This window comes from Homarus americanus, unplaced genomic scaffold, assembly GCF_018991925.1.
Source record: "Homarus americanus isolate GMGI-L3 unplaced genomic scaffold, GMGI_Hamer_2.0 scaffold11022, whole genome shotgun sequence".
Lineage (NCBI taxonomy): Eukaryota > Metazoa > Arthropoda > Malacostraca > Decapoda > Nephropidae > Homarus > Homarus americanus.
This window is the reverse complement of record NW_024737068.1, coordinates 6,614,391-6,637,391: the sequence shown is the minus strand read 5'-3', so window position 1 is coordinate 6,637,391 and position 23,001 is coordinate 6,614,391.

Genomic DNA, 23,001 nt, shown 5'->3' with positions numbered 1-23,001 from the left:
GTGTGTGTGTGTGTGTGTGTGTGTGTGTGTGTGTGTGTGTGTGTGTGTAAGGTGGGTAACGGGTTGGAATATGAGTGACGGAATAGGATTGTGTGGGATGGGATTGTGAGTGAAGGTTGGGTTAGTGAATTGGATTGTGGTGAGGGTTGGGTTGTGGTGAAGGTTGGATTGTGGTGAAGTTGGGATTGTGAGGTTGGGATTGTGGTGGTGGGATTGTGGTGAAGGAGTTGGATTGTGACGGGATAGGTTATTGGTGACGGGATAGGAATTATGAGCGACGGAATAGGACTGTGGTGACGGATTGGACTTTATGCTGGGTTATTGGTGACGGAGAGGCTGGCTGACGATCTTATGAACATCAGCTGACAAAACACACATTTATACATACCCATAAAATATACAACACACACACACACACACACACACACACACACACACACACACACACACACACACACACACACACCATGCTACTATCAGCGCAGTATTAAGTTACATACCACTGCTACATCACCACACATGTTGCGTGTTGCCACTCCACAGCGACTGATAAACAACACGTTCCCAACACTAGGGAGGAATATACATTTAATCCCGTCTCCCTCGGCTCCCTCTCTCCCTGAATCCGTAAACACAGTCTCCAACAACAAGGTAGAATCTCCACGTAAATCTCCCTCTCCCCCCACTGCCATGGTACAGACATGTGCTTATTATGTGTCTCAGAGAGACTTTTGTACGTAATTCTGTTTCAAGAATAAGAGCCCTGGACTGGTGTGCATGATCTACTTCAGCCAATAAGAGGCCTGGACTGGTGCGTGTGATCTACTTCAGCCAATAAGAGGCCAAGCCTTGTGTGTGATATGTTTTGGCCAATAAGACTCCTGGGCTGGTGTGCAGGCTCACTTCATCAGCCAGAGGTGGACTGTGTGCATTCTATTTCATAATAAGAGCCCTGGGTGTCACTATACACTATGCAGTATGTTTATTCGGCTTTTCACACACACACACACACACACACACACACACACACACACACACACACACACACACACACAAACATTCATAACAAACTTAAACTTCAATTTGTGTATCAATTAACCTTTGATTTTTTTCAACAAACACGGACAAAATTTGAAAGAACTGTCAATGAGAGCGACTGTAAGCTTTTGACAGAAAGACAGACAGGCAACTGGTTGACGGTGGGGACAGAGCGAATTAATCTGTGTGTGAGAGAGAGAGAGAGAGAGACGTGACAAATATTGGACGGCTGTGGTATCCCAAAATTGGATTGACAAGATTTTATGATTCTTTGTACCAGTGCTTTGTTTGTGTGTCTGTATGTATCTGTTTGTTTGTTTGTGTGTGTATGTGTGTGTGTGTGTGGACAATATATATATGAGTTGCTAGTACTCATGGCCAGTGAAAAAGTGGATCTCAAAGGTTCAACCTCATATATTTCCCTAACTTATAATATTTGGCGGACTATGAATACGCGGGATGAACCAAAGACCTTTAGGACGGGAGGTGAGTATTGTATCCACCCAGCCACTGCTCTGTCATTACAAGGTTCTACTGTGAGAGAATTTCTAAGGAGGGGTTTCCGGGAAGAGAGATAAAAAGAAAGTAAGACCTAGTATAAAAAAGACAGCAAGCAAACAGAGATTTATCATCAATAGCATAACTAAGGTATGTATATCATTAAACTACAGTATATCACAGACAGACAGACAGACAAAATCGTCGATAGTATATCTTTAAAACACACACCATCAGTAGTATAACCAGTGCGGGTATATCATTATATTATACGTAAAATCAATGTATATTTTTTTAACGTGTGATGGGAAATAATTAGTGCTGAATCTCCATTGAGTTAGAGCAGCCAACATTCAACATACATTTCCTGTAAAAAAAAAATATATTGTGACTAAAACATTTTATTTCGCTTTAACAATTTTTATTTGGCTCTAAAACATTTTTCGCTTTAAAATATTTTATATCGCTCTAAAATATATTGTCAGTTAAAAAACATTTATTCTACATCTTGAGAAAAAATCTGCCTAGGAATATTTATACATTTAAAATTACGTTTAGCTTTAAAATCAATGGGAATATATAAATTATTTTTTTTATTTATTTATTGGGACGCAGGGAAGATTGATCTTATTTTAATTTTATTAGGAATATATTAAAATGATATTTTCATAAATCTTTTGGTTATACTAATAAGGCCTTTTTTTAATGTCATCAAATGTACTGCAATGTTTTTTTTCCAGGCTACCAGGGTGTGTTAATGTGGCCATTCTTTTTTACAAATGTTGGGTGAATATTAAAATGGCCTTATTTCATATTATTAAACATATTAAAATGGCCCTTCAATTAATTTCTTTAGTTACATGAGCAGCCATTACTATATAATATAAATGAGTAAAATACGTGAAGAAATTGATATAACAAATAAATGGCTTTACCGAACAGGGAAGCCAAATGTATCCTTTATAAAACACACTCGGCCTTTTACTGTCACTTTTATTAAAAAAAGACGCACAATGGCTATATTTGGGAACTATTTTATTGCACAAATAAAAATGAGATGGTTTTTACTATTTATATAAAAGGTGGCCATTATTTCACCCTTAGTATGATATATAGACATTAATATCGCTATTGATAAAACCGACAGAAAACATCTTTCAAAAATAAAATTTATTTTACATTTCCATAATAATAGTCTCTCTCTCTCTCTCTCTCTCTCTCTCTCTCTCTCTCTCTACACACACACACACACACACTTGGACACGTAAACCGTATCGACGTGTCGAACGTGAGCTGAGTGACCAGCTTATAAATGCTAAACTCAAGAACTCCAGTTGGTGTGTGTGTGTGTTCGTTTATGTTAATTTTCGTGAAATGTTATTCATCTCTCTCTCATTATATCGGTTCGGAAAATATTCACCAATTATAATTCTTTCCATTCTTACACTGGTAATAAATGATGATGTCAACTCCGTATTTAACTGTTACTTTTTATATGAATGGTGAATCATGTATAATATATATAAGAGAGAGAGAGAGAGAGAGAGAGTCATCAATACATAACTTTGCTCTACATGTCTGCTTATCAATATTTTTTTTCTTCCTTACATAATTTATAACTCAGGAAGGTTTACTTGCCAGTACTCGGCAGTTAGTTCAATTTCACCTGTTTGGGGAAGGTCGTGTTATTTATGGACTAATCGATGAAGAGAGAGGGGGAAGACAAATAAAACTACCGATAAACAGGGATTAAGAGCAGGAATGGCGCTTAGGGGTTTCTGAATTCAGTGGTAAGTGAGAGTGGCTGTGGTCAGGGGTAGTGGGTGAGAGTGGATGGGGCTTGTGGGGAGGTTTAGAAAGTTTTCCTTTTCTCCTCTTTTTTTTAAGCAGGTTGTCCTCTCTTTTCTCTCTCTTCCCTCTTTGACTCTCACCTTCCACACTTCTCACCCTCCCCCTCTCTCTTAATTTTCTCTCCTCCTCTCTCACTCTCCCCGTTTCACATTTTCCCTTTCCTCTCCGTCACTTTCCCATCTCCTCCTCTACCTCCCTCCCCTCTCCAGCCTCTCACTCTCCCCTCCTCCTCACCAGCCCCCACTCTCCCAGCCTCTCACTCTCACTCCTCCCCTCCCAGCCTCCCCACTCTCCAGCCTCTCCTCTCCCCTCTACCCACTCTCCCTCTCCCACTCTCCCCTCCTCCCTCTCCCAGCCTCTCCTCTCCTAGCCTCTCCTCTCCCCTCCTCCCCTCTCCCCTCCTCCCAGCCTCTCCTCTCCCCCACCCCTCCCAACCTCTCCCTCCCCTCCTCCCTCCCAGCCTCTCCTCTCCCTCCTCCCTCTCCCCCCCACCCCTCTTCCAGCCTCTCCTCTCCCCTCCTCCCCCTCTCCCAGCCTCCCTCTCCCAGCCTCACTCTCCCTCCTCCCACTCTCCAGCCTCCCTCCCTCCTGCCTCTCCCCTCTCCCTCCTTTCCCCTCCTCCTCTCCCCTCCTCCCACTCTCCCAGCCTCCCCCTCTCCCCTCCTCCCACTCCCGCCTCCTCTCCCCTCCTCACTCTCCCAGCCTCCCTCTCCCTCCCTCTCCCAGCCTCCTCTCCCCTCCTCCCCTCTCCAGCCTCTCACTCTCCTAGCCTCTCCTCTCCCCTCCTCCCCACTCTCCCAGCCTCCTCCTCTCCCTCTCCCTCTCCCAGCCTCTCACTCTCCCCTCCTCCCCTCTCCCAGCCTCTCCTCTCCCCTCCTCCCACTCTCCCAGCCCCCCCCCTCTCCCAGCCTCTCACTCTCCCTCCTCCCACTCTCCCCAGCCTCCCTCTCCCAGCCTCCTCCTCCCCTCCTACCCTCTCCCCTCTCCCACTCTCCCCTCTCCCCTCTCCCGCCTCCTCCTCTCTCCCTACTTCCTCCTCCCCTCCTCCCCTCTCCCCCTCTCCCACTCTCCTCCCCTACCTCGCCTCTCACTCTCCCCTCCTCCCTCCTCCCAGCCTCTCCTCTCCCCTCCTCCCTCTCCCCCCCTACCCCTCTTCAGCCTCTCACTCTCCCCTCCTCCCCTCTCCAGCCTCCTCTCCCAGCCTCTCCACTCCCCCTCCCTCTCCCACTCCTCTCCCAGCCTCTCCTCTCCCCTACCCTCTCCCTCCTCCTCTCCCCTCCTCCCTCCCAGCCTCTCCCTCCTGCCTCTCCTCTCCCCCCCTCCCTCTCCCCCTCCCTCCTCCCCCCCTCCTCCACTCTCCCAGCCTCCCCTCTCCCCTCCTCACTCTCCCAGCCTCCTCTCCCTCTCCCTCTCCCAGCCTCCCTCTCCCCTCCTCCCTCTCCAGCCTCTCCCTCTCCCTCCTCCCACTCTCCCCAGCCTCCCACCCTCCCTCCTCCCCTCTCCCAGCCTCTCCTCCCCTCCTCCTCTCCAGCCTCTCACTCTCCCTAGCCTCTCCTCTCCCCTCCTCCCACTCTCCCAGCCTCTCCTCCCCCTCCTCCCCTCTCCCAGCCTCTCCTCTCCCCTCCTCCCCTCTCCCCAGCCTCTCCTCTCCCTCCTCCCCTCTCCCAGCCCCCCACTCTCCCCGCCTCTCTCCTCTCCTCCTCCCACTCTCCCAGCCTCCCCTCAGCCTCTCCTCTCCCTCCTCCCTCTCCCCTCCTCCTCCCCCCTCCCTCTCCCAGCCTCCTCTCCCCGCCTCTCCTCTCCCTCCTCTCCCCTCCTCCCAGCCTCTCCTCTCCCCCTCTCCCAGCCTCTCCTCCCCTCCTCCCCTCTCCCAGCCTCTCTCCTCTCCCCTCCCTCTCCAGCCTCTCCTCTCTCTCCCCTCTCCCAGCTCCCTCTCCCTCCTCCCCTCTCAGCCTCCACTCTCCCAGCCTCTCCTCTCCCTCCCTCTCTCCCCTCCCTCCCACTCTCCCCTCCTCCCACTCTCCCAGCCTCTCCTCTCCCCAGCCTCTCCTTCCTCCCCTCCCTCCCCTCTCCCAGCCTCTCTCTCCCCTCTCCTCTCCCAGCCTCCCCTCTCCCTCTCCTCTCCCCTCTCCCACTCTCCCAGCCTCCCCCTCTCCCAGCCTCTCACTCTCCCCTCCTCCCATTCTCCCCTCCTCCCCTCTCAGCCTCTCTCACTCTCCCCTCCCCACCCCTCTCCCAGCCTCTTCCCCTCCTCCCCCTCCCACTCCTCCCAGCTCTCCTTTCTCCCCTCCTCCCATTCTCCCTCTCCCTCTCCCCAGCCTCTCCTCTCCCTCCTCCACTCTCCAGCCTCCTCTCCCCTCCTCCCACTCTCCCAGCCTCTCCTCCCCTCCTCCCCTCCCAGCCTCCTCACCCCTCCCTCCCCACTCTCCAGCCTCTCACTCCCTCCTCCCCTCCCAGCCTCTCTTTCTCCCTAGCCTCTCACTCTCTCCTCCCACTCTCCCCAGCCTCTCTCTCCCCTCCTCCCCTCTCCCAGCCTCTCCTCTCCCTCCTCCCACTCTCCCAGCCTCTCCACTCCCCTCCTCCCTCTCCCAGCCCCCCCCTCTCCCAGCCTCTCCTCTCCACTCCTCCCCTCTCCCCAGCCTCCCCTCTCCCAGCCTCTCCTCTCCCTCCTCCCTCTCCCCTTCCTCCCCTCTCCCCTCCTCCTCTCCCAGCCTCTCACTCTCCTAGCCTCTCCCTCTCCCCTCCTCCCCCTCTCCCCTCCTCCCAGCCTCTCCTCTCCCCCCTACCCCTCTCCCAGCCTCTCTCCCCTCCTCCCCTCTCCCAGCCTCTCCTCTCCCCCTCCTCCCCTCTCCCCTCTTCCGCCTCTCACTCTCCCCTCCTCCCCTCTCCCAGCCTCTCCTCTCCCTCCCTCCCTCTCCCAGCCTCCCTCTCCCAGCTCCACTCTCCCCTCCCTCCCTCTCCCCTCCTCCCACTCCTCCCCTCCCTCTCTCCCAGCCTCTCCACTCTCCCAGCCTCTCCTCTCTCCCCCACTCTCCCAGCCTCTCCTCTCCCCTCCTCCCCCTCCCAGCCTCCCACTCTCCCAGCCTCTCCTCTCCCCTCCTCCCCTCCTCCCAGCCTCCCTCTCCCAGCCTCTCCCCTCCCCTCCTCCCATTCTCCCCTCCTCCCCTCTCCCAGCCTCTCCTCTCCCCTCCTACCCCTCCTCCCCTCTCCCCTCTCCCTCCTCCCCTCCTCCACTCTCCCTCACCCCGTCTCCCCTCCTCCCACTCTCCCAGCCTCTCACTCTCCCAGCCTCCTCTCCCCAGCCTCTCCACCCCTCCTCCCTCCCAGCCTCTCCTCTCCCCTCCTCCACTCTCCCAGCCTCTCTCTCCCTCCCCACCTCTCCCCAGCCTCTCCTCCCTCCTCCCTCTTCCAGCCTCTCACTCTCCCCTCCTCCCAGCCTCCCTCTCCCAGCACGTCAATTGGTCGCCCTGTGTGTCTTCTTCAAACTGTTTATTGTTCTAGCTGTGTGTGTGTGTGTGTGTGTGTGTGTGTGTGTGTGTGTGTGTGTGTGTGTGTTACTCTCTCAGGCTATGCTAACACCCAAGAGGAGGTACTCATGCTCTCATACCCTCTTAAGGTCAATGTATACCCAGAGTAAGTGACCTCATATAGGTTTACCGAGAACAATGAAAATATTGTTTGTTGTTGTATGATAAGAGGTCGGTGTATGAGCTAACATGTATAGAGTGAGTGGAGGGAGTTGTATTGTGGAGTTGAGGAGAAGAGAGATATGTCTGTTTATCAGCTGTGCTATTTATGAGTGGGAGAAGGTTAAATATATGTGTATTTTCGCCCATCTATGTATGTGCGTACGTCATGTACTGTACACGTGTATGTTTGTGACTTGAACGTTATACAGTATGAGTGTGGTAATACGTATGAGTGGTCCTTGTACTCCACTTCCTTATACTTGTATGTGTTTTTAAGTCACTTGATTCTTGTATCTCTTTTTTAATTCCTTGTTGCTCCACAGACACACACACACACACACACACACACACACACACACACACACACACACACACACACACACACACACACACACACACGTCATAGCAATATTATCTATAAAGGAAAAAAATATAATGTTATTCTTTAACACGTCGACCCACTAAGGTAACTTCTCTGCAGGATGACTAATAATAAAATAAATCGTTCTTATTCTCATTGTCAATTGGTGCAAATTTTTGTACGTCATCCTTTAGCTGCAGCTACCCAAATGGCAACACTTAAGCCGAATGACCAATCATAAAACAAATCGGCTATATTCTTCGTTGCTGATTGGCTGAGATTTTTGTTCGTTCTCACTTAGCTCCTCCAAAGCAGCGAGAATCTTTATTTTATTTATTTCTACTGGTAAGAAAATTGTACTGATGACCTTTGATCATCGTGTGTACATTTCATGATTGCAAACTTGATGCTTTCAACGCGCAATTGCAAAAGGAAAAAAAATGTACCTGAGGTTGTAACTCTAATGTGTTACTCCTAGACGTGTGAGCATCAGGTTTGTTGATTAAAAATATTGATAGTGATGATGAGTTATTGTCTAGATTCTAGTCATCTCAAGAATTCTAATAAGAGAATACACATACATTGTTTTTACATCGATGCGGTACAAAAAGTTCTACAAAACGACTGGCAGCGTGCTAAAGACGCCTGTCAGATGCACGATCAATAAGAAAATACAGTGATATGCATTTATTCCCAAATGAAAACTAAATGTGTTTATCAGTATTGGCTGACCACTATTAACACGACCTTTGGCTTTGACCTCTGAGCTATTGTGTTGAGTATTCAGCTCTTGACAACATCCACTCCTTCTTTTTCTTTTTCAGGGATTAACCCACCAGGGCACAGGTCACTGACCCACATTAGGGCCTGGGTCGAAAATTTAATAATAATAATAATAATAATAATAATAATAATAATAATAATAATAATAATAATAATAATAATAATAATAATAATAATAATAATAATAATAATAATAATAATAATAATAATAATAATAAAATCGATCAATAGTGAGAAACGATATATGTTGTGTTGTCAAAGTAAGAGAAATAATTGAGACCCTGCAATTATGTGTAAATGAGGCAGAAAATGGGAACAGCAACTTGGGACTTGGTCACAATATTCGTGATGCCATATGGCAGCAGGGTCTACCATTAGACAACACATTATGCTTCCAATATCTTCCCAGGCGGTAGTACCTCCCTGTTTGATAGCTGCCTACTACCTACTATCTTAGACACACACACACACACACACACACACACATACTAATCACTCTAAAATTCTCAAGGATGTCTGTATAACAAAACACCAGCTGTATACAAAATCAATCAAACAAACAAACAAACAAACAAACAAATCAGTCTCTTAATGGTAAAAAACTTTGGTGTACTGTCCTCGCTAAACCTCTCAACATCTGCAACACATCATACACTATTATGTTACTAGTGTGAGCTGTTATACAACGTTGTGTGAGCCCTTGTTGTGATGTTACGTCTCTCTCTCTCTCTCTCTCTCTTCTCTTCTCTCTCTCTCTCTCTCTCTCTCTCTCCCAATTTCAGTCAGTGCTTTTAATTAGTTTACTTCACTGTGTTAGTCTATATATTTTCCAGGTCTTAGCATGACATAGATATCAAGTTAATTATAGTAATGGAGAAATTGGTGGAGAGAGGCTGTAGTGGAGAGAGAGGCTAGTGGTGGAGAGAGGGAGGTAGTGGTGGAGAGGGAGGTAGTGGTGGAAGAGGAGGTAGTGGTGGAGAGGGGGAGGTAGTGGTGGAGACAATGATGAGAGGTGGTGGAGGAGATGGTGGAGAGACATTGGTGGAGAGAGAGAGAGAGAGAGAGAGAGAGAGATTCCATTTCCTGGTAACTTATGTGGGTCATTATAATATTAGGCAGTGTTATTCAGCAATATACTAATTTTCTTCACAACGTTGAAGGCCTAGAAAACCGCTTTTGTCCCAACTTTATTGTCAGCGGTAATCATAAGCAACAACAAAAACAATAACAACAAAAAAGGAATAGAAATAGAATAAAATTAAATAAATAAGAAGTTAAAAATATGCGTAATGTATTTTTTAGTCTCAAACATAGTATTTGATGCACGTGGAATGGCTTAATCCGGTTGGCTCTCAGATGTTACGTCACGCGATGGGAAGGGGTTAGTTTAGGGGTTAGGGGTTAGAGGTTAGAGGCTTTAGGGATAAGGGGAGGTGTTATAGAGGAGAGGGAGTTTGGGGTAAGGAGGTTAGGGATGAAGGAGGTTAAAGTTAGGTGGAAGGGTTAGGGGAGTAGGGTTAGGGTAGGGGGAGGGGGTTGGGAAAAGGAGGTTAGGAATGAAGGAGGGTTAAAGGGGTTTAGGGAAGGGTTAGGGGTAAGGAAAGGGGTTGGGGGTTAAGAAATATCAAAAGGTCCACCGTCCACCTCTATTTAGGTCAGGATATTGGTGGTGTCAGAGTAGAGATGATGTAACACCCATTTCTGATACAACACTGACAGGAGACCGGCCAGCACACCAGACTCTCTTATTGTCGCCAAAATTGAGGAACAAATTTGAAAGGTGATCAAATTCTCTCCTGTCTTGTAATTCTAAAGACAGACATTTTGATCTAGTAGTTCTGGTGAAGACGTCGACCATCAGATTAACAGACAGACAGACAGACAGACAGATGATGGTAAGAATGACTAGACAAGGCTTGTTAGTTACAGGGATAGTCGACCATCACCCAACACAGACGGTCAAAACGCTTATATGATTCGGGGTTTAATTTCCTAACCCGAATAATATGAAACTTTAACAGTATTATAATTTTCCCCTGTGATTAATTCAACAGCAGTTAATCAGTTCAGATAAGTTCATTACCTGTACTCAAGCTAATTATAAACACCTGTCAGTGTCGCGTCATTACGTAGTTAATTTTAGATTCAATAATAACTAGCAAGCTTTTACACACACACACACACACACACACACACACACACACACACACACACACACCGTACACATATGATAGATACACTATAGTTCCTTTGTCTCCGCCCACCAGCTGCTCCGTAACCAGTCACGATAAAGAGATTGTATGACGTATGACAACAAATTTTTGGGAAAGTAAATAAATATTCATTATTGTCAACATTAAGTCAATGTTCGCCTAATTGTTGACGTGAACATTTAAATCAATTCATTGTAACTTACAAATAGTGGTTAGTGCTGAAAATGTTCTAATATTATGTACAAATATTAATAATAATGCTATTGTGCTTATAATTTTGTAAAATTAATATTGTGTATGTGTGTGTGTGTGTGTGTGTGTGTGTGTGTGTGTGTGTGTGTGTGTGTGTGTGTGTGTGTGTGTGTGTGTGTGTGTGTGTGTGTGTGTGTGTGTGTGTGTGTGTGTGTGTGTGTGTGCGTTTGCGTGTGTGTGTATGCGTATGAGGATACCTACTGTGGTGCTACAGTAATAATAATAATAATAATTAACTGTTTATTAAAAAATACAGCAGCCATTAACTGAAATTATACACAGGACATAAGTGGTACTGTATATAGAGTACGTAACACTGAATGACATGGGGGACAGGGTCATTTATCAAGGAATTTCAGCGTAGTCACAGTCCCCGAGAGAAATCGGTGAGGGGTGAACACACGAGATTTTGATTACTTTTACAATGGTGGGAAGGGGCTGCACTTTTAGCGACCAGTACATGCCCGTATGGCCTGGATGCGGTTGTGATGTCGAATAGTAATTATCGGACGAGGGATCTCAGGTGGTAGTAGGTGTGGGTGGGTCATGAGGGGTAGGAGAAGTCAGCAGTCCTGACCCCAGCATAACGCCGAATAACACGTCCTCACCCTGAGTGTGTGTTTGGAGGGGTGGGGGGACTACAGTGTGTGTGTGTGTGTGTGTGTGTGTGTGTGTGTGTGTGTGTGTTGTGTGTGTGTGTGTGTGAGAGAGAACATAAAGGTGCAGCAGAGACGCTCTGGAAGACCCTTATATCAGAAATCAATATTGGGAGGACTATACATAGACTCTGCTAACTCCTCAGCTCTGTGATTAAAGACTCTCTCTCTCTACATTGAGGAAAATTTTAGAATATATGCTTCTAATAATTATCTATCTATCAAATTGTTTCCATTTTTATTTTTGTAATTTCTGTCTCTGTCTCTGTTCATTCTTTCTCTCTCTTACATTTTTCCCATCTTCCACTGAGTCTCTTAGCCCCGTAATGCGGATTTTCTTTCCCGGATTACGAATTCTATTACGATATTCCCAGGATTTTTTTACCATGATCATTCAGCAACCTAAAATATTTTGTTTTATGTGTGTCAACAAAGCCCTTGGGTAGATTAGCTGATTCACCTAATTTGCGTCATCTTAAACATAAACAAAGCTTTGGGATATCAGCTGTTTTGACCCACATACATCAGCTTAAAACATAAACAAAGCTTTGGGATATCAGCTGTTTTGACCCACATACATCAGCTTAAAACATAAACAAAGCTTTGGGATATCAGCTGTTTTGATCAACTTGCGTCATCTACATAAACAAAGCTTTGGGATATCAGTTGTTTTGACCCATGTACGTCAGCTTAAAACATAACAAAGCTTTGGGTATATCAGCGGATTCATAGCTGTCTTGGTGGTGTGTTTCTTGAGACAAATAGACAGACAGACAGAGAGGAGAGACAACCAAACAGAAAAAGAGATGAGCGAATTTACAGTAAGAGACAGACTGACAGATAGGCAGGAGAAAACTAAAAATAAAGAGAGGGAGAGATAAACAAGGATAAGCAGCTAGAGAGACAAAAATACGCGAATTGGCACAGAAAAATAAAGACGAAGAGACAGACGGAGGAAAGAAGGAGAGAGAGAGAGAGAGAGAGAGAGAGAGAGAGAGAGAGAGAGAGAGAGAGAGAGAGAGAGACTTATACCACAGGAATAAAGTCTTACCTCACAGGAATGAAGTGGGAAAAAATCTTAACTCAAAGGGAGTAAAGTAAGAATAAAGTCTCAACCCTCAAAGGAATAAAGTGTTAACAGTGGGTGTGTGTGTGTGTGTGTGTGTCGGTCACCCACGCCAGCGCTGCATAAATCAAGCTGTAAAGGTGAGGAACTAAGCCAACCTTGGTACACCCACCACCGCTACCACAACACCATCGGTAAGTATCCATCGGTAAGTATCCGTCGGCAAGTATCCGTCAGCAAGTATCCGTCGGTAAGTATCCGTCAGCAAGTATCCGTCGGTAAGTATCCATCGGCAAGTATCCGTCAGCAAGTATCCGTGAGCAAGTATCCATCGGCAAATGTCGTCGGTAAGTATCCATCGACAAGCATTCGTCGGCAAGTGTCAGTCGGTAAGTATCCGTCGGGAAGAGTCTGTTCACAACAATCCGCCAACAATTATTCGTCGGAGAGCGTCAGTCAGCAGTTGTTCGTCGTAAAGAGTCTATCGGCAAGAGTTCGTCAGCAAGATTAGCCAAGTGTCAGCCCTGACATTCGACACGGCCAGGCTAGTGAATTAACCAGACCTCAGTTACGTCACCATCACCTGACCTGCTTCTGTCTCCTAGCCAACCTCTGTCTCCTTTAATTCTTCTCTAACGGCTGCTGAGAGACAGAGAGAGGGAACTATAAAGAGACAGACATGTACAGAGAAAGAGAAACAGTGGCAGAAAGCAAAAGACAATCAGGCAGATAGAGCAACACACACACACACACACACACACACACACACACACACACACACACACACACACACACACACACACACACACACACACACACGGAGGAAGGTACAGAAACAGAGATAGATAGGGAGTAAGAGACAGAGAGAGACAGAGAGACAATGAGAGTTAGACAGTTGTGGAAGCGTTTATTTCTCTACGTGTACCAATGGAACCAAAAATCACTCATTCCCTACTTACAAGGTTCACAGTTTACAATATCCTGTGGTAACTCAGCTCAAAACTTGCACTGACTGTTCTTTTAGAGTATTGTAGTGAAGGATCGTCTCCCTTCATAAGTATAAATGGACTTTGTTTACATTACCTTGTGCAGTCGTTCTTTTACATAAACTGGAAAACTTGATCTCGTCTAATTAATTCAAGTTATTTTTCAAATGTATTTTAAAGTGAATATATATTATCACGGTTCTCATTGTTTCCAAGTAATGTTTATCATGACTAAAGTTTCCAAGAGAAAATGTTAAACAGGAGTGAGTATATCCCCAAGATTTTCAAGACAGGAGGAAGAGGAGGAGGAGGAGGAGGAGGAGAGGTGAAGGTTCATGCGTGGTGATTTTGCCGTTCACTGACAATCATATTACAATTTGACCTTGGCACCTTGGCACTTCCTCATACTGGAACTTGACCTTGGCACTCGTAAGGGAAACATTCAACACAAATATGAACGTCATAACCCCCTGTTTCTTCCTGTAGATCATGGACAAGCACACGAACAGACAGACAGAGATAGAGAGTGACTGCTTGATGGTTTCCTGCGGATGATACTAAAAGCTGGAGGTAATTTCCATATCGGGATTGGATTCTTCCCCGGAGCGAAAAACCAATACATACACCAACCCAATCCTGGATTTTTTTCTATTGTTATGGATTGTCTGCAGGTCTGAAACAAGCTGTGATTTATTGTGTGTGTGTGTGTGTGTGTGTGTGTGTGTGTGTGTGTGTTTTGTCATGCCCGTCCATTTGTGAAATTGCCCAGTTCGTAAAATTACTTCTAAACTAACATCATGACAAACGCAGCCCATCCTAACCTAACCTAACCAAACCTAACCTAAGCTATCCCAATCTAGCTTGACTTAGATTAAGTTGGGTTAGGTTAGGTTAGGTGATGAGTCCATCTCAACAACTGGGCTAAATGACTGCCCAGTTCACATAAGCAACATGCATTAAGTTACGCCAAGCCTTGCTGCTCTGTTATTTACTGTTAGGCTTTACAATAACATAACTTACGTAAATCTCTCTCTCTCTCTCTCTCTCTCTCTCTCTCTCTCTCGTCAACAAAACAGATATTGAGCAAACAATTGTTGCATATTTTTATCTATAAATATGTTTTAGTTGTCAACTACAATATTGAAGCTGGAGTGTGTTAAAGGTGGATATATATAGAGAGAGATAGATAGATAGATAGATAGATAGATAGATAGATAGATAGATTGTAAAATTATCTTACATGCAAAGACCAAAACCCGAAACAATAAGTCTATGATCACTAAGCCTCTCACACACACACACACACACACACACACACACACACACACACACACACACACACACACACACACACACACTACGAAGCTTGTATACGTATGAAGCTTTCACAGGTTGGACCCTCCTTGTCGGCCATGTTTATTTACGTGATCGTACATGGCCTGGCGTGTTGTCGTTTCGGGTTCACTGTCAAACATGGGTTGAGCTGCCTTGCATTTACCTAATTCATATAGCTCTTGTGTTGACTAGCTGCGTGTAAATAAGGCACTGTTTACTTTGTACTTGTTTATGTATTATATATATGAGAGAGAAAGGGGGGAGAGGATTGAAAAGGAGGTGAAAGAAAGGGTAAGAAAATGAGAAAAGAGAAAGATAGAAAGATATATAATTATAGGGATAAAAGGGGAAAATGAATGAGAGAAATGAGGATATAAATGAGAAAAACAGGAGAGAAAGAGAGATAGAAATAAGGAATGAGAGATGGAAAGATAAATAGAGAGAGGCGGGGAGAGAATGAAAAAAGAGAAAGATAAGATGAAAATATAAAATAGTGAGCTGGCAAACGTTTTATCTGTGCATTAAAACTGCATCTATACAGAGCCTGGGAGAGCGATACACACACACACACACACACACACACGAGTCCAGGTCTTCGGTTTTCAAAGGTTCTTACGTTAAAATTCTATCACAAATTGGGTTTGTGAGGACGTATATAGCGGAGTCTCTTAAACTGCGACGAAAATCTGGCGGCTCGAATTTGCTCTGAGATTCTAGGTTAAGAGTAAAAACTATTTGACTAATATTAGGAAATTCTGACCCTGATACTTAATGTTTACGTTATCGTGCACGGGCTGTTAGGTTATCGTTACACTGTCTTTGGGCTCCTGGCGTGAGTCATCCTTATAGCACCGTAACAACTTAACAAGATGTTATTTACTCTCACTACACCTACTTAGATGAATTTACTTACCCACAAAGAGGGAGAGAAAATAACCTACAGGTCTTTGAGAATGACGTCCTAGGTTTGGCAGCACGCACGAGAAGCCAGGGGTAAAAAATAACATAATTGAAGGTAAGGATGTTTTTGATGCCGAGCGTGACGAGGATGACGACTGGCTAGCTTTGAAGGGGTATGCGTGTGTGTGTGTCTCTCTCTCTGGTAGACGTAGATGTAACTTAATATGGGGTACACAAACATTAACAATTCATTCAACATCCCCAATTTGACTGAGTGTGACATCTACTACCTTTATATTTACACTATAATCCTCACACTGAGATATACACTTAGAGATAAGTGTGACAGGTATACTGCTCTCACTACAACGCTACACGGTGCATACATCAGTGTCCGGTTAATGAACTGTGTGGTGTAGTCACTGAACAATCTAGGCGAGGTCGCTTCCCCTAAGATGGCGCTCCCAGACAACTTGTAAACCCATGTTAATATAATTTTAATTGTGGTTGTTATTGTAGTTTTTACTTATCATGTTGGTCATTAAATAATTCGAGGATAAATAACAAGAGTTGCGTGTAGTCAAGGCTAGCCAGCAAGAGCGAGGATTCTCGAGGGTTCGTGAGTAAATTGTTTTCCTTTAAGCATTGGAGACATGAAATCATCTCACTTTACGTACAACTTAAAGATGAATTCTCAAGGGTTAGTACATCTAAAGTTTCCCCAAAAGTAGAGCTATATAACTGACTCACTTGAACTATGACTCTAAGTTAAATTCTTCAGCGTCCCTATGTTAACTTTATCCACCTAACTGGATATAAGAGAACGTATCTAACTGGCTCAATTAAAATACGGCAAAAATATGGATTCACAAAGATTCCTACATGAAAAATATCCCCTAACACGACAATATGATAATGCATCTAACTGAATCACTTAAAATACGACAACAATATAGATTCACAAAGGTTCCTACGTTAAAAATGTCCCCCTAACTAAAAAACTATACGCATAAATCTGACTCACTTAAGCTATGGCACAAAGACTACTGACGACTATAGCATCTATATTGTGCTGCGACTTAACGATGTTCAAAGGATCTCTCTTATTGCTGTATGCCTTTGAGAATCCAGATCAGAGATTTTTTCCTCCTGGCAATAGACGACGAAGAAGAAGAAAAAGAAGAAGAAAGGAAATTATTTACCACAAACATAGAGAGAGATAGTTGGGACGAGAGAATGAGATACATAGAGAGATAGAGAATTAAAAAAGCTAAGTGACAAAAGGGAAAGAAAGGGAGAGGAATGAGAGAAAAAGCGAAGGAGTGAGACACAGAGAGAAAATGAGAGAGTAGGGGAAATAAAGAGAGATAGAGGATGAAAGAGAACGAGAAGACATAAGGACCAAACGGATGGTGGTAGATAGAATGACCTGAATAAATAAGGGAGAGAGAGAACGAAGAGGGAAATGGGTTAGAAAAATTAAAGAGGGGAGGAAAATTAACGATGGAAAAAAGAAGCGGTAAGGGAAGATGAAAACGAAGAGGGCAAGACTATGAAACGGAAATAGAAGTAGAATAGAGAGAAAGGGAGAGAGCAAGCATTAGAAAGCCACAACATTCACCACTACCTCACACTACCTCACACACACACACATCTTGACCGAATATACTTCAACTTCTGTATTTTCTCATTTCCTCTTTTATCGGATTGTGTTTGTATCCTTTTATCAATCTCTCTCTCTCTCTCTCTCTCTCTCTCTCTCTCTCTTAAACACATACGTACACTAACAAAGACGATTTCCAGATTTACGTACACCCTGACACAATCACGTACGCCCTGACGCCATCACGTACGCCCCGTCATTCTCTGTACGCTCACCTTACCTCCCCTCCCTCCAGCTGCTTCTAAACATCTGCACTGAATACTAATTCATCGCCTGGAAGCAGCCTCTCTCTCTCTCTCTCTCTCTCTCTCTCTCTCTCTCTCTCTCTCTCTCTCTCCACTCTCTCTCTCTCTCCTCTCTTCCTTCCTTCTTCCTCCCATCCGTTCTACTGTTATCCACCCCCCCTCTCTCTCCCCAATTCCCCTTCTTCTCCATCCCTCCAACCCTCCCTCCTCCTCTCAACCCTCCCTCCCTCTCAACCCTCCCTCCTCTCAACCCTCCCTCCCTCCTCCCCCAACCCACCCTCCCTTCTCCCCACACGAACTGCCATTTTTTTTCCACTCTAAACTAACCAATTTTTTTCTCTAAATTTCCAAAAAGATCTTTGGTGTTGTTATGAGAGGCAGGCTAATATATACAGTCTTGAAATTGTTTTATGAAATATATGCCGCCGTAAAATTGTTTTGCTTGGTATAGGGAGTAAAAATTGTTTCGTGAAATACACACCGCTTGAAAATTGTTTTGGGGGTAAAAATTACGATACTTGGCGGGTGCATAATTACCTGGATAAATTGCCACACTGTTTATGAATTTACGATTTTTTTATTATTATTTATTATTATTATTATTATTATTATTATTATTATTATTATTATTATTATCATTATAATTATTATTATTATTATTATTATTATTATTTGACATATATCAATTTTTGTTGTTGTGGATAAGATTTGGAAGTTGTGAGGTAGTTGGTGTCGTTGTTGTGGGGTAATTGTTGTTGTTGTAGTTGGAGAATGTTGTTGTTATGGCATAATTGGTGTTGTTGTTATGGGCAAAGTTGTTATTGTGAGTTAATTGCTGTTGTTGCTGTGGTAAATGTTTTTGTTACAGTTGCTGTTGTTGACTGTGACACTGTATTTGTCCTCTATATCAAACTATGTGTACATATATACCTATCTTGCTCAGGCAGGAAGGTCACAACAGAGGGGGTGGTGACAGTACACATAATGGGTCATGGATCTCTTTTTGATACTGTTTTTGGTGTATCCGTGTGTTCGAATGTCCATGTGTGAGTGTATCCATGTGTGAGTGTTGTATGTGTGAGTGTATCCATGTGTGAGTGTATCCATGTGTGAGTGTTGTATGTGTGAGTGTATCCATGTGTTCGAGTGTCCATGTGTGAGTGTATCCATGTGTGAGTGTATCCATGTGTGAGTGTATCCATGTGTGAGTGTATCCATGTGTGAGTGTTGTAGTGTGTGAGTGTATCCATGTGTGAGTGTATCCATGTGTGAGTGTATCCATGTGTGAGTGTGTATCCATGTGTGAGGTGTATCCATGTGTGAGTATCCATGTGTGAGTGTATCCATGTGTGAGTGTATCCATGTGTGAGTATCCATGTGTGAGTGTATCCATGTGTGAGTGTATCCATGTGTGAGTGTATCCATGTGTGTGTAGTGTATCCATGTGTGAGTGTATCCATGTGTGAGTGTATCCATGTGTGAGTGTATCCATGTGTGAGTGTTGTATGTGTGAGTGTATCCATGTGTGGGTGTATCCATGTGTGAGTGTATCCATGTGTGAGTGTATCCATGTGTGAGTGTATCCATGTGTGAGTGTATCCATGTGTGAGTGTATCCATGTGTGAGTGTATCCATGTGTCCCTGTGCCCTCTACACACCTCCATTATCCTCCCAGTATCATCTCTCACTTTGGTTTATATTCCGTTCTTATTTTCTTATTCTTGTCTCTACGCTCTTTTTTTTCTCCATAATTCTTGGTTTAATTTAAAGTATTATTGTTATTATTAAGTTAATACCAATTTTTTTCACAATGATCAACTGCTTAACATTTCAGACAAAGGTTCGTGTTAATGGTGTTTGTAATACCGAGTTCAATGGGGCTCTGCAACTCTTTTTCCTGCCTCTTTTAATTTCGTCTAGCTGACCTGTAAATCCCTTGAGTAAGATGGTATTAATCCCTTGAGTACGATGGTAGTAATCCCTTGAGTACGATGGTAGTAATCCCTTGAGTACGATGGTATTAATCCCTTGAATACGATGGCATTAACCCCTTGAATACGAGGACCTAACAGCCATTCTACTCTAAGGGGTTAATGTCATCGTACTCAAGGGATTAACAGGGCAAGAATCAGTGACTCTTAAAAAATAATCTTGGTCAAATTCACGTTTAATTCTACCTATTTTCTGGCTTCGTTAACCTCTTGTGTTCGTGTTGGTAACTGTGTTGGTGTGACGTCCGTGCTAAGATGGCGGCGTCAGCAATATTAACAAGTTTATATTGGCGTAGTTAATATTTAAACCTATATATTCAACTAGAGAATTCACAACTTTTTTCAAAACCGCTGTAGAAAAAATTGTGTTGGGATAATATCGGTTTCTGTAACTTTCTGTATTGATTCTTCCTATTGTGTTGTGTAACCAAGAGATATTCCTATATATTTGAATGATTGTCCCTATGTAACCTCAATACGTTAATACATCAAAAATTATACAATCTACAACATACAAACTCGATTATACAACAGACATCACACAAAGTTATCAATGAATACTAAACATAAGGGTATTACATATTCACTTCCTCTCTTAGTCAACATCCCGGCAGACTTGTTATGATGTGACATCTGGTACTTCGCTATTACTACGCGTATAGATTAGTAGACCTGTTTCCTCGGCAGATGGAAAATGGATCTGGTTTTAAAGTCTGCTCAGGGATGTAGGGTTTTATACAAAGATTATAAATTATACAGTTGGGCGAATGCTAATTAGTGGGGAGTTTTCTCAAAGTTGTCTCTGTTTTAGGTGTTTTTAAGCCATCAGTGAGAATAACTTTGGTCAGAGTCGGTGGTGGGTGGTTTTTTTTTCTGGTGGTTGGTTGTATTTTGTAAAAGGTCGAGTAAGAAGGTTCACTCATTTCTCTCTCTCTCTCTCTCTCTCTCTCTCTCTCTCTCTCTCTCTCTCTTCCCACGGTGCTGTCTCACTGTTCTTGTGCGTCTGGTGAACAGAGCTGCCACTTATTACATGCTAACATACACACATGTACACACAGACACACGTATATATGCGCTCACATATAAAGGGTCATATGTATAAAAAGCACACACACACACACACACACACACACACACACACACACACACACACACACACACACACACACACACACAAAATGAGACAAACAAAAACTAAATGGAAACTAGAGAAAGAGATAAAGATATAATGGCAGATAGATAAAGACAGAAGGGCAGTGAAAAACAACGAGAATTTAAAGACAGAGAGAGAGAGAGAGAGAGAGAGAGAGAGAGAGAGAGAGACACCCAGCCCCTGCATCATATATCACCACAGTCATGTCTTTCTTTCCTGATCAAATTTGTGCATCTCGCTCTTGTCTCTCACCTGCCGCCCCTGTACACCTCTCTGCTTCCATGAGTCTGTTTGTTGCTCTCTCTCTCTCTCTCTCTCTCTCTCTCTCTCTCACCTGCCCTCTTTCTCTCACCATGTTCCTGTCCATGAACACTCTCTCACTCTCCCCTCGTTCAAACACTCTCCCAGCCACTCTCCCAAGATTTTTATAACTATAGTTAATATCTGTCTTACTCGGCTGAGGGGAGGGGGAGCTATCTCACTCTCTCACTCACTTGAGGGCAGATTTAACTCTACTCTCACCTGAAAGGAGAGCAAACTTAACTCTTACTTACGCGACGAGAGAACAATCTTAATTTCACACTCACACAAGAGACTTCACTCTCGCTCACATAAAGTTACCTCACTATCACTCATTTGCGGGAAAACAATCCTCTCTCTCTCTCTCTCACACACACACACACACACACACACACACACACACACACACACACACACACACACACACACACACACACACACACACACACACACACACACACACACACACACACACACACACACACACACACACACACATTCTCTCAACACTAAAGTAAGGAGTCCTAACCTTCACCACTGATTAATGTCATTATTATTTTATTTACCTAACAATGTTATTTTTGTAACTATAATTTGTATTCCTTCATGAAAAGACTAAACGGTAATGGTATAATAATATCAAATAAACACTATGCAGATGATCCTGGTTAATAGATTGTGGATAAAGGTGAAGAATATTGGTTCAGGGTTAAGTGATGGTAGATATAGATGTAGGGAAGAAGTCATAACAAGAACAGTGCAAGCAAAAACAGTATTTAATAATGGAAAAGACCTAATGAAAGGTGACAGTAACTGCAATTTGAGAAAAGGCTGCTGAAAGACTTTATATGGCATGGACTGATATATGGGTCATAAGCGTGGACACTTTCAGCAGACACCAGAAAGAGGTTGGAGGCTTTTGAACTAAGGATGAATGGATAATAACACAAATATTACAGTAACGAACAAAATTGAGGGTAGGAGGGCCAAGGATAGTAAATACTGGGATGGATAAATGAAATTAAGAACTTGGTCCCTAGAGAGATACAAAATCTTGTAGGGTTGGTAATAGCAGCCTGAAGACAATAAAGAGTGGAGGACTGTGGTCACCAACCTTCAGATATGAGAACGGTACTCTTGCTTGATTGATTGATTGACTGATTGATTATGATTTGTTTGTGGGAATGTTTGTGTGTATTTGTATGTGTGTGTTTGGGTTTTTAGGTATATTTGTGTATATTGTACGAATGCGATTTGCTTATAGGTGTATTAGTGTGTGTTTGTATGTTTGTGTTTGAGTGGCCCCTTTAAACAGAGTTGCTCCACCTAAACCCTTTCATAAGTAAATAGAAAATAGCAAAGGAAAAAGAAACTAATAATAACAGACGTCTTCGCTTGACCCACAAACTGATAGGTCAGCGAAGGGCGTGTTTGCTGGTGGTTGGAGAAGAGGACAAGAAAGGTTGTAATCTCACACGACCAGACGAAATGTTTATAAATACTGGACAATAGAAAATGGAGCTAGCTTAGGGAGGGGTGGAGGCTTGGAGGCTGGGAGGGGAGGGTAGCGTTGGGTGCTGGTATGGGTGCTGGCTGGCTGGGAGGGTTAGGACGGTCTCGGGCAGTCAGTTCAATCCCGACCGCCGTAGAGAGAACATCTCCTCCCTCTCTCCCGCTTATCCTTACCAAATCTCCGGCAATAGTCTCTCATCTATTACATTCGATGTATTAATACCTCGTTTGTGCATTGCTCCTCTTTGGGATAATTTCACTACCTTGTGTCGTGCACGAGTGATTGACGTGACAATTCGGCTAGTGATTTTGGGTGAAATACCTTGAAAATTCTACTGTGCTTTTTTTTTTTAAAGAAAGTTGATCTGGGATAACTATTTTTTTTATCGCTTTCTTTATTTCTAACTGTGAAAATTTGAGAAAAAAAGTGAAGTTAGAGATTGTAAGTTTGGTCTAACATGATTGAAAGGTTGCTTGACCCCTAAGAGAAAGAGAGTGAGATACTCTTT